The 13,385-nt window shown below is 42.0% G+C and overlaps 1 long non-coding RNA gene across 1 annotated transcript; it reads right to left on the bottom strand.

The window, feature by feature from the left end:
* Positions 1–4,892: 4,892 nt before the first annotated feature.
* On the bottom strand, positions 4,893–9,541 carry LOC110510529. The gene is made up of 3 exons (XR_005042095.1): positions 9,298–9,541; positions 8,556–8,661; positions 4,893–7,232 (listed from the first exon to the last, which is right to left on the bottom strand). It is a non-coding gene; the product is annotated as an uncharacterized LOC110510529 (long non-coding RNA).
* Between the last annotated feature and the right edge of the window lie 3,844 nt (positions 9,542–13,385).

The following is a 13,385-nucleotide window of genomic DNA, read 5'->3' as shown; positions in this document are numbered from 1 at the left end:
TTTTTGGTTACTGTACCACCAACCGAATTTAGCCTTGCCCAGAGTACCCCTGAAGTACCCCCCCATGTGCATTTTACCAGTAAGCCTATGGTCTCAAGTACCCCCTGTGGTTAGGCCAAGAACCCTCAGTGGTCCTAGTACCCCTGGTTGAGAACCACTGGGCTATACTGTATGTTCCCCTCTCACCAGGCTCGAATATGACTCTCACATTATTAACTCATGTAGAATATCTCAACAGCATGGGATGTTAGGTGAGAAGGACAACTCCAATAAGAATCCCTATTGTAAACTGTCTAGGGTGATGACAATAGGGTATTAACTAGAGGTCGACCGATTGATCGGAATGGCCGATTAATTAGGGCCGATTTCCAGTTTTCATAACAATCAGAAATCGGTAAATTTGGGCGCCGATTTTGCCGAATACTTATTTTCCACCATAATTTGCAAATAAATTCATTAAAAATCCTACAATGTGATTTTCTGGATTTTTTTTCTCATTTTGTCTGTCATAGTTGAAGTGTACCTATGATGAAAATTACAGGCCTCTCTCATCTTTTTAAGTGGGAGAACTTGCACAATTGGTGGCTGACTAAATACTTTTTTGCCCCACTGTGTGTGTATATATATACATCTTTAATATGTATCTGTGTTTTTTTGTCCTCCAATAATCGGTATCGGCGTAGAAAAATCATATTCGTTCGACCTCTAGTATTAACTTCAGATGAAATGATTATGAGTTTCTGTTATTGTATCAGGACAGGCTATCCCATGAATTAAATTGAAACAGTAAATTACTCCACCAAGGCAACATACATAAGGTTCAATATGTGTATCATTACATTTTCATAGCACAACATCAAAAATATATAAAAAGAATAAACCCCAATGAGTCGTGCACAACCCATGTCCAAATTATTTCAAGCTTATTAACCCGTTGGAGCTTAAAAAAATCAGACAACACATAAAGTCCAGAAGCACCTCTCGTTGTGATTACTCACTACTTGTAGATATTCCTTCAGCGAAGTATGGCAGTTCCTTGCAGGTTTCCTCACAACATCCACAGCAAGCACCGCTATCAATGCAGACAGTACTCCTTAGCCGTAACCGATATCCCATGGGACCACGAACTCGTTAAGCTTTCCCAACCAATTATCTCTCGGTGTTACACGATGCTAGGCTAACCTCAAGGCTGTCAAATACCTCCACGATGAGACGGTAGCTTCAGTCTTTACTAAGTCTTAACACAATTATAACTCTCTTATAAAATAAAATCAGTATTTCCCTTCATGTCTTAGTAGGTATGGGTTTTGTTCTCGTTTTGTCGTCTTCTTTTATAATTTTCTTCACCAACGGTCCTAATGTAAAACGTACATCTTTTCTCAACGTCTCTTTCCCTCTTTTTTTCCCCCAAGCCTCCCATTAACCAGGTCCACTCTCCCATTGGCCACAGCTTAACAAGCGACCTTATTGGTCAAAACATTAACTTCAAATCAAACCCAACTATTCACTTACACATTAAATAAATATTTATTCAAAAAGAAATGCATTAACAACATTACAATTTAGGAGAAATTCAATCACCCTTTAAATATAATACCAATTAATTATAACAAATATACTCAGTACTTGGTTTTAACAAGAATAAACTCAATACCTAGTTCAAAACAAGGGTATTACATGTATAGTGGGGAGAACAAGTATTTGATACATGGCCGATTTTGCAGGTTTTCCTACTTACAAAGCATGTAGAGGTCTGTCATTTTTATCATAGGTACATTTCAACTTTGAGAGACAAAATCTAAAACAAAAATCCAGAAACTCACATTGTATGATTTTTAAGGAATTCATTTTCATTTTATTGCATGACATAAGTATTTGATCACCTACCAACCAGTAAGAATTCCGGCTCTCACAGACCAGTTAGTTTTTCTTTAAGAAGTCCTCCTGTTCTCCACTCATTACCTGTATTAACTGCACCTGTTTGAACTCGTTACCTGTATAAAAGACACCTGTCCACACACTCAATCAAACAGACGCCAACCTCTCCACAATGGCCAAGACCAGAGAGCTGTGTAAGGACACCAGGGATACAATTGTAGACCTGCACAAGGCTGGGATGAGCTGCAGGACAATAGGCAAGTAGCTTGGTGAGAAGGCAACAACTGTTGGCGCAATTATTAGAAAATGGAAGAAGTTCAAGATGATGGTCAACCATCCTCGGTCTGGGGCTCCACCGCGTGGGGCATAAATTATCATGAGGAAAGTGAGAGATCAGCCCAGAAATACACAGCAGGACCTGGTCAATGACCTGAAGAGAGCTGGGACCACAGTCTCAAAGAAAACCATTAGTAACACACTACGCCGTCATGGATTAAAATCCTGCAGCGTGCGCAAGGTCCCCCTGCTCAAGCCAGCGCATGTCCAGGCCCATCTGAAGTTGGACAATGACCATCTGGATGATCCAGAGGAGGAATGGGAGAAGGTGATGTGGTATGATGAGACAAAAATAGAGCTTTTTTGGTCTAAACTCCACTCGTCGTGTTTGGAGGAAGAAGAAGGATGAGTACAACCCCAAGAACAACATCCCAACCGTGGAAACATCATTCTTTGGGGATGCTTTTCTGCAAAGGGGACAGGACGACTGCACCGTATTGAGGGGAGGATGGATGGGGCCATGTATCGCGAGATCTTGGCCAACAACCTCCTTCCCTCAGTAAGAGCATTGAAGATGGGTCGTGGCTAGGTCTTACAGCATGACAACGACCCGAAACACACAGCCAGGGCAACTAAGGAGTGGCTCTGTAAGAAGCATCTCAAGGTCCTGGAGTGGTCTCGCCAGTCTCGAGACCTGAACCCAATAGGAAGTCTTTGGAGGGAGCTGAATGTCCTTATTGCCCAGCGACAGCCCCGAAACCTAAAGGATCTGGAGAAGGTCTGTATGGAGGAGTGGGCCAAAATCCCTGCTGCAGTGTGTGCAAACATGGTCAAGAACTACAGGAAACGTATGATCTCTGTAATTGCAAACACAGGTTTCTGTACCAAATATTAAGTTCTGCTTTTCTGATGTATCAAATAGTTATGTCATGCAATAAAATGCAAATTAATTACTTAAAAATCATACAATGTGATTTTCCAGATTTTTGTTTTATATTCCGTCTCTATCAGTTGAAGTGTACCTATGATAAAAAATTACAGACCTCTACATGCTTTGTAAGTGGGAAACACTGCCGATTTTGCAGGTTATCAAATACTAGTTCTCCCCACTGTATCTTGGTTATCTGTAAAATCTATTGGTAGCTAAATCCGGAGAAATGACGGACCATGTAAAAAAACTGTTGGTCACTTAATCCGGCTAGAAGGACCAAGTAAAAAATGGTTGGCTGGAATGCCCTCACCCGTCTGAGCGGTCAGCTGTGAATGCCTTCACCCACTATATACTTAACTGATTGGTTTGGTTCTGTCTCGTTTTCAATGGAAATATGGGCGGGGTCTGTTAATATTTTTTTGTGTGGGGGACTAAGCACTTCCGGCCAGTAGTTCGCAGCTAGCTAACTCGATAACTTCCCAAACATGGATTCATGCAATATGGGCATTTAATGTTCGGTAAGGGGATGCCACAATTACTGGCAGAAACGGAAGCTGTTCATGGAGCAGGACTGTTTTGTCCACCAAACCTTTTTGAGATTGGAGTGCAGTTGTGCAGCTGTGCACCTTTTGATTTGCACCCACCTCCTATGGATGAGGAGTCTCTTCGGCTTTGGCTCAAAGCATTGAACTTGAAGAAACCACCAAACCGACTCTATGAGTGTTCTTATCACTTGGTGGACAAGAGACCGACTGAAGAGCATCCTTTCCCTGAGAAGTGACTAGCCTAGATGCTCCAGTTAGGCTGGACTCATTACATTTTTAACAATGCTTTTTTTCTGATTAAAAAAACTAGTTCATTGCATCCCCCATGGAGCCCAGTTTCATATTACCATATCCCAGCTTCTTGCCATAGTTTTTAAATAGTAAAAAAAAACAGGCCTTATTTTAGAGCATTTTTCACCCTGCCAGCTCCTATTAGTTCCATTGAGCACCGTGGCACCAACTCTCTTTCCGAATGTTCTATTCCCAGCCCATTGTTCTACGTCACAATGCCTGCTTCACTATTGTTGGCAATGAGACATGCCCACGTTGTAACGTAAACAACAAATTGCTTGTGGAACTCTGAAGTCGTACCATTGTTGCCTATAGGGGAAGATATGCAGTTGAAGTCGAAAGTTTACATACACCTTAGCCAAATACATTTAAACTCACAATTCCTTTTCACAATTCCTGAAATTTAATCTTAGTAAAATTCCCTGTTTTAGGTCATTTAGGATCACCACTTTATTTTAAGAATGTGAAATGTCAGAATAATAGTGAGAGAATGATTTATTTCAGCTTGTATTTCTTTCATCACATTCCCAGTGGGTCAGAAGTTTACATACACTCAATTAGTATTTGGTAGCATTGCCTTAATTGTTTTACTTGGGTAAAACATTTCGGGTAGCCTTCCACAAGCTTCCCGCAATAAGTAGGGTGAATTTTGGCCCATTCCTTCTGACAGCAAGCAATGCAGGTGTAGAAGCACGGTGGCTAGGAAAAACTCCCTAGAAAGGCCAGAACCTAAGAAGAAACCTAGAGAGGAACCAGGCTATGAGGGGTGGCCAGTCCTCTTCTGGCTGTGCCGAGTGGAGATTATAACAGAACATGGCCAAGATGTTCAGCACAGCCAGGTGGACTGTGGACAGCAAGGAGCGCTCAGTTGCCCGAGAGAGAGAGAAAGAAAGAAAGAAAGAAAGAAAGAAAGAAAGAAAGAAAGAAAGAGAGAGAGAACGAGAGAATTAGAGAGAGTATACTGGGCGCCAACCCAGGCAGGAAGATCACGTCAGTGACTCAACCCACTTAAGTGACGCACCCCTCCTAGGGACAGCATTTAAGAGCACCAGTAAGCAAATTGATATAAAACATCCCCACTAAATGTTTTCAAATGCTCACGACTTTCTACAAAATATGCACAAATTTATATAAAACATGGCTACAAAGTATGAAATGAGCTCACAAATTGTAAAACGTCCACGTACTGTAATATACATCCACTATCATTTTAGTTTTGGATTTATAATGATATTGCCTGGAGGTCGGGGCCCACAGGGCAGGTGCCCTGCGTGCCCATTCGGTAATCTGGCCCTGATCATCAAGTTAAACCACAGGTATTGTTGTTACACATCCTCACACTGTCTTGGAGGATAAAACTGAGACTGTAGCCAGCTTCCATTTTACCTAATTTTATTGTCCAAAGAATGTTCTCATAGTCCAGAAGTATTGGATGAAAATCCACAATGTTGGTGCCATACAGGAGCACTGACCAATCTGCCTCCAAAAGAGGACTGCTGGTTTTGAGGATGGTGTGGAGGTCAGTGGTTGAGGATCTGAGCACCCCCTGAGATGGTGAGTATGGTTTCAGTAGATCACTATTGGGCTTTGAATGTGGTTCATATGGCCTTATAGTGGATTCAGGACTTGGACAAGGAGTCAATGCAGTTTAAAGATGCATTTACATGGGGGTTTAGAGGAGGGTGTCAAATTTCTTAGAATGAGCTAAAATATTGGAGTTTGGGGACTGGAGGGGATAATAGTCAAGTTGGGAAATGTGCAAATATTTAGATACAAATTTATCGTAAAATTGGGGATTATTCAAATATTCCTGTTGAAAAAGAGAGAAAGATATAATCTTACAGTATATTAAATTCATCCCATTGGGCCAAAACTGGTTGAATAAACGTTATTTGCGGTGAATCAACGTGGAAAACACAATTGATTTTTTTCCCACACAACTTTTAACCAACATTTTTGGTGGATTTCACATTTTGGTTGAGTTCCAAATTTAAATCAAAACTAGACATTGATGTCTGTGCCCAGTGGGATTGGATTTCTGTAATCATATCAGCTCATTTGTCACACTTCTTCTAATCATCCAGAGAGAATGTACCATTCTTTGAGGTTAACCTTTGAGATGACCTCCCTCAAGGATTCTTGCTCTTTCCTCGGAGCGAATTTGTCCCACATTTTAGCAAATTCGACATTGGTGGCCACGTTTCTCAAGATATTGCGACCATGATGCCTGTAGACAAAGATATTAATATCATCTTAAACGTGCAACATATCAAATCATTTCTGCTGTCTGTGATTAAAAACGGTACTCAATTGATGGCAACCTGAGAAAAAATATCCCATCAAAATAAGACATACATTAGGTAGAATTGGCAAGAGGGTCGGTTTGAGTAATGCACCGCATTACCTGATCTACAAATCATCTCAACAATATAACAACTGGTTATTAACCGTTCGTTATTATGAAAATCTTAGCGAATCTGCACAGCACTTGGCTCAGACCGACCATTGTGATCAAGTAGAGTTGTCTTCATTAGGCACCAAACAGAAGGAAGGAAACTGAATCAGGTACTGAATATTTGGACTCATTTACATTTGTAATTTTTACCCCAATTTTGTGGTATCCAATAGGTAGTTACAATCTTTGCCCATCGCGGCAACTCCTGTAAGGACTCTGGAGAGGCGAAGGTCGAGAGCCGTGCATCCTCCGAAACACAACCCAGCCAAGCCACACTGCTTCTTGACACAATGCCCGCTGAACCTGGAAGCCAGCAGCATTTTAACTTTCAAACCCACATGAGTGCCTGGACTTGGATTGTCCTATGCCACGTAGAACTTATTTGTATTTATAATTTTTCCTTTTTGTTTTCAATTACTATTCCCCTCCAAGAGAACCTGTGGTTGTTTTCGAATACCTAAAATCCGCAATTCAATCCATGACACCCTTTAGCACAGATGCTGTAGACAGCCGACAATGTGGCTTTTAAAGGCAATTTCAATTTGTATTCGTGGTAAACACTGCAGATGTTGACTCAAGACTAAATTACCTTTAAAAGCTGCATTGTCGGCTATCTAGTGCTATAGCGAGCCATGGATTGAATCCCGGCCTTAACTGTTATGTTGAAGCAAGCTACTTTACAGGAGGAACTTCCCACCTGACTTCCTGTGAAGGGTCCACAGCCAGTTTACTAACAGCAATCAAGAAACGGTCAGTGAGGTCTTTCTTCCCCGATAGGAGACGAGCCGTCCCCATGACCTCAGCCAGTCTCTCCAGGTGCTGAGCAGTACAGCTCCTCACCTCAGCGTTACGGTGGCTGAGGAAAGAAAAACAGAGCACATCAGTTACATGTCATAGAGATACATGAGTTAGGAGATGAATGATAATGGATTGTATTGATGAAGTCTCATCGATGGATCAAAATGTTCGGTAAGACTTTATATTAAGGTCCCTTAATATACCATTTATAAACTGTTTGTAAAGAGTTTACTTACCATTTATTAATCATTATTCCTACATTTGTAAATGTCAATAAGAAATCTATAAATAGTTATTTACACATTTATAAACGCTATTTTAAATGATTTGTTCGTGACTTATCAGATAATTAATAAAGGTGTTTGATCATAGTATGTTCACAATTTGTAAATGATTAATAATGTACTACTAATGTACTATAAACCAGTTATAAAGGAGTTATTGTCAAGGCATTTGTTAATGGTTGATTAATGGTTTGACTCACCATTTATATACATATTTATAAATGTATTTATAAATGTAATGAATGGTGTATGTATTAATGAGTGCATTTATGAATGTGAGTACATGCACTTACTAATACCTCAGTGCCTCACTAATAGCCCCTAATCTTAAGTGTTCACTATATATACTTTATGAAGGTTTATAAATGACTTGTTACTCCCCAAAGGCTAGCACACATCAGTAGACAGTACCTCTCCACCAATGGCTAAAAATAATCTAAGTAACGCAATGGTTAAATAAGAAGTACACAACACAAGGAAGTATAAGACATAACAAAAAAATGTGATTCCATTCAAATGTGACGTCTAGCGTTGGGGTGAGTTGCTGCCGGAACTGTTGTGGAATAACCTAGCATGCTGATGAAAAAGGCAGTTAAATAAAAACTAGCAGTATTTCAATCTTCTCGATTTCGAGGCTTGGATAATAGGATAATTTGTGGAAGTCTGGATCTACCCCTTAGTGAGTGTTACTTGACCCTTCTCCCTCTTTACCGCAGCCCACCGACCAGCAGGGCATCATGACACGGGTAGGGGTGCAGCTCTGCACCATGTGACCCAGGGCAAAGTTGGCGCCCTGCCGGATGAAGGCGTTGGCCTCGCTGGCTTTGTGGAGCAGCACGCGTGCCGTCCCCTCCACCTCACTGTCCATGGCCCTCTGGAGGTGAACGTACATGTCACCCAGTGTGGCCATGGCGGCACAGGACACTGCAGAGCGCAGGTTCTTCACCTGAATCATAATAACACACACAGGACCAGCTATTAATGTTGAGCAGTACAACCCACGGACATCAGAAACATGACACAATAATTTGACTTGTTCTCCAAATGTAGCAGATTTGTGCAGATGAATGAATAGGGCAGTGAATGAATACAGCTACCTCATTTATAATGGCAAGGCAGATATCATGGAGTTTAGGCATCAGTATGTCCATGTGGTTCTGAGCCATCACACGGAGAGAGGTCAAGCCCTCGATCTTCTTCTCCCTGCAATTCAGTGAAAGAAACGTAAGCATTTTCCACAACATTTTCCAAAAACATTATAATGATGTTCATCAATTAGGACTCTGGTCTCTTAAATTCAGAAGTTTCTACGCTCTGTAGCTCAAATCTACATTTCCAAGGACACTACACTGTGCTTCCTTTAGCCTAGCTCCATTGGTCTTGTCTACAGTGAATGCTCACCAGTCATCAGAGGCAGAGTGGAGCAGCTTGAAGGTCTTAGACAGGGGCTGCAATCTAGCCTGGTTCTTTATTTGGCTCACTGGCTGCCTTCTTGTCTATGGGTTGACAGCAGACATCTATCTCTCTATGAACTGTATGTATTTATTTATGCCTTTTCTCATTTCCATATCTGTTTGTAGCTTTTAACACTAGTTCATTATGATATCATTTTAAATATAGCACATATATTTTTGGTGCTCAACCTGCTCAGAAGCAGGGTCCAATTAGCCTTGAGTAAAGGTTATCTCACTGTGAAACAGGCAAAGCAAGTGTGGAAAAATGTCTTAGCCCTGGGCTAAGGCCATGTGTCCCTTCCCTTTCTGCTGTTTTTCTATCACTCTACCTAGCTTGATCTCCCTGTCTTATTCACATTAGTGTGAGTACATGAGAGGGACTGACCTGAGCCGGTGGCAGCCTTTGGCAGGCTGAGGAACCTTATAGGCCGAGGCAGTTTGCTCCTGGGCTTGGTAGGAGTGGGAGCAGGCCTGGGTGGGCTGTCACGCAACTTGACCGGGGTCCCAACATCCAAGTAGTCACGGAGCTCAGCAGGTGTGTTCATATCCACTGAGCTCAGGCTTCCCAGAGAGCTGGTGGCTATTTCCCCCGTGGACATGTCCAAGCCCAAACTTCTCCTGCCCATGGCCTTCACCTCATGTACTACCTTTGGTATAGACCAGAAAAGAATGCTCCCATCATAGAAATACACATAGAACTAGTATATACATAAACGAATATACAGAGAGATCCTGTATTCTAGGATCTATTCTATCATGCTGTCAAAAAGAAGGGTATCCTTTCTAACCTGTACCCCCGCACACTGACTCGATACCGATACTCCCTGTATTTAGCCTCGTTATTGTTATGTCATTGTGTTACTTTAATTATTATTAATTTTTACTTTAGTTTATTTGGTAAATATTTTCTTAACTCTTCTTGAACTGCACTGTTGGTTTCACGGTAAGGGCCACACTTGTTGTGTTCGGCACATGTGACAAATACATTTTGATTTGATTTTAAGACATGGAACAACTATCTGTTTTGGCAATTTATCGGTCCAAGTATAATTCTGAAGTGCAAATTTTCACATTTACAATAAATTCGAAGTCCATCCTACCTTCCAGGCCTCCTCCTTCAGGTGAGCCTCGATGTCCCTCACCTCCTCCATCAGGTCAATGGGTCCGTTGTTGTCAGCACAGCCCTGGTCCGACTGGATTTTCAGGGCTTTGACTCCCTGCCTGCCCTTCTTCTTCTTGACCCTCTAGGAGGGAGCTCCAGTTGGAGGGACGGGAACAGGCCACACGCTACTGCTGCTGAATGACTTATTTACCTGGATGGACTCCAGAGAGTGAGATCCGGGTCGAACTTGGGCTCCGTCCACCCCCACCACGTTCTTCAGTGGGGCCAGAGCTAAGTGTTCAAGCCTTCGTGGCAAAGGCCTCGGTGGAGCTTTCGGCCGCGGAATGCACTGAATAGAGGGGACGAAGTGGTGTGCGAAGGTGCTGCCAACCCCGATGAGAGCAGTCCGGACATAATTCTCATGGATAGCACTTATCTTTCTTTGCTTTGCTTCCATGGCCTCTCTCTCTCAGCTCTCTGCATCTGCAGAAGTATGGCATCACTGATGAAGCCACGATGGCCCTCTGGGATTGGGTAGCTCTCCTGATAGCCCTGGATCACAATGGTACAGTATGAAATGTATAGCAGAAGTTAAGTAGGCAAAATAGTCTCTACAGTGTGTCATAAAACACTTTTAAAGATTTTATGGATGTAGGCCTACTGTATGTCTATGAAACCACAAAATAAACAGTGATCTTTTTGGAAAAACGTTTGAAAAACTGATGAGCCTTACAAAACTTGAAAACTTGTCCTGGTCATCCTGTTGGTTTAAAGCCATGTTTTGCTTCCTCAGGTTTTCGATGACGCTCTTCATCTGTGAGTTCTTCTTCTGTAGTTTGTCAAACTCACTTGATTTTCTCCCTCGATAAGCCATTGATGATAAATATTAACACTCTCAAAATAAGAACTTAACCTATCTCTGTGAGAGATCTATCATGAAATGAGTGGAAATTAAATTTTGCTTGTCAGATGGAACCAGGAATGATATCATGGCAAGGCTTCCGTTACATTGTGATGTCATAATGGGGTCTGTTGAGTGCTGAGCACATCAGCACATGGTGAACATTAATGAAAGCTTTTTGATTCCCATATAAAATTATGAATGTGGTGAATTTGTAAATACTATATATATATATATATATATAGTTAATACTTTGTAGCGCCACCTTTTGCTGCGATTACAGCTGTAAGTCGCTTGGGGTATGTCTCTATCAGTTTTGCACATCGAGAGACTGACATTTTTTCCCATTCCTCCTTGCAAAACAGCTCGAGCTCAGTGAGGTTAGATGGAGAGCATTTGTGAACAGCAGTTTTCAGTTCTTTCCACAGATTCTCGATTGGATTCAGGTCTGGACTTTGACTTGGCCATTCTAACACCTGGATATGTTTATTTTTGAACCATTCCATTGTAGATTTTGCTTTTTTTTGGATCATTGTCTTGTTGGAAGACAAATCTCCGTCCCAGTCTCAGGTCTTTTGCAGACTCCATCAGGTTTTCTTCCAGAATGGTCCTGTATTTTGCTCCATCCATCTTCCCATCAATTTTAACCATCTTCCCTGTCCCTGCTGAAGAAAAGCAGGCCCAAACCATGATGCTGCCACCACCATGTTTGACAGTGGGGACGGTGTGTTCAGCTGTGTTGCTTTTACGCCAAACATAACGTTTTGCATTGTTGCCAAAAAGTTCAATTTTGGTTTCATCTGACCAGAGCATCTTCTTCCACATGTTTGGTGTGTCTCCCAGCTGGCTTGTGGCAAACTTTAAACAACACTTTTTATGGATATCTTTAAGAAATGGCTTTCTTCTTGCCACTCTTCCATAAAGGCCAGATTTGTGCAATATACGACTGATTGTTGTCCTATGGACAGAGTCTCCCACCTCAGCTGTAGATCTCTGCAGTTCATCCAGAGTGATCATGGGCCTCTTGGCTGCATCTCTGATCAGTCTTCTCCTTGTATGAGCTGAAAGTTTAGAGGGACGGCCAGGTCTTGGTAGATTTGCAGTGGTCTAATACTCCTTCCATTTCAATATTATTGCTTGCACAGTGCTCCTTGGGATGTTTAAAGCTTGGGAAATCTTTTTGTATCCAAATCCGGCTTTAAACTTCTTCACAACAGTATCTCGGACCTGCCTGGTGTGTTCCTTGTTCTTCATGATGCTCTATGCGCTTTTAACGGACCTCTGAGACTATCACAGTGCAGGTGCATTTATACGGAGACTTGATTACACACAGGTGGATTGTATTTATCATCATTAGTCATTTAGGTCAACATTGGATCATTCAGAGATCCTCACTGAACTTCTGGAGAGAGTTTGCTGCACTGAAAGTAAAGGGGCCCAATTTTTCAGTTTTTGATTTGTTAAAAAAGTTTGAAATATCCAATAAATGTCGTTCCACTTCATGATTGTGTCCCAGTTGTTGTTGATTCTTCACAAAAAAATACAGTTTTATATCTTTATGTTTGAAGCCTGAAATGTGGCAAAAGGTCGCAAAGTTCAAGGGGGCCGAATACTTTCGCAAGGCACTGTATATATATATATATACACTGCTCAAAAAAATAAAGGGAACACTTAAACAACACAATGTAACTCCAAGTCAATCACACTTCTGTGAAATCAAACTGTCCATTTAGGAAGCAACACTGATTGACAATAAATTTCACATGCTGTTGTGCAAATGGAATAGACAACAGGTGGAAATTATAGGCATTTAGCAAGACACCCCCAATAAAGGAGTGGTTCTGCAGGTGGGGACCACAGACCACTTCTCAGTTCCTATGCTTCCTGGCTGATGTTTTGGTCACTTTTGAATGATGGCGATGCTTTCACTCTAGTGGTAGAGTCTACAACCCACACAAGTGGCTCAGGTAGTGCAGCTCATCCAGGATGGCACATAAATGCGAGATGTGGCAAGAAGGTTTGCTGTGTCTGTCAGCGTAGTGTCCAGAACATGGAGGCGCTACCAGGAGACAGGCCAGTACATCAGGAGACGTGGAGGAGGCCGTAGGAGGGCAACAACCCAGCAGCAGGACCGCTACCTCCGCCTTTGTGCAAGGAGGAGCACTGCCAGAGCCCTGCAAAATGACCTCCAGCAGGCCACAAATGTGCATGTGTCTGCTCAAACGGTCAGAAACAGACTCCATGAGGGTGGTATGAGGGTCCAACGTCCACAGGTGGGGGTTGTGCTTACAGCCCAACACCGTGCAGGACGTTTGGCATTTGCCAGAGAACACCAAGATTGGCAAAAGTAGTAGTTGTGTAATGTGAATTTGGCACACAAATAACATCTCTGTTTCCTGTGAGAATTTCAACATTCTGGAAAGTAGGAGTTGTGTAATGTGAATTTGGCACACAAATACTCAGTGGAGAA

The sequence above is a fragment of the Oncorhynchus mykiss genome, unplaced genomic scaffold, assembly GCF_013265735.2.
Source record: "Oncorhynchus mykiss isolate Arlee unplaced genomic scaffold, USDA_OmykA_1.1 un_scaffold_234, whole genome shotgun sequence".
Taxonomy (NCBI): Eukaryota; Metazoa; Chordata; class Actinopteri; order Salmoniformes; family Salmonidae; genus Oncorhynchus; species Oncorhynchus mykiss.
This window is presented reverse-complemented; position numbering and strand designations above follow the sequence as displayed.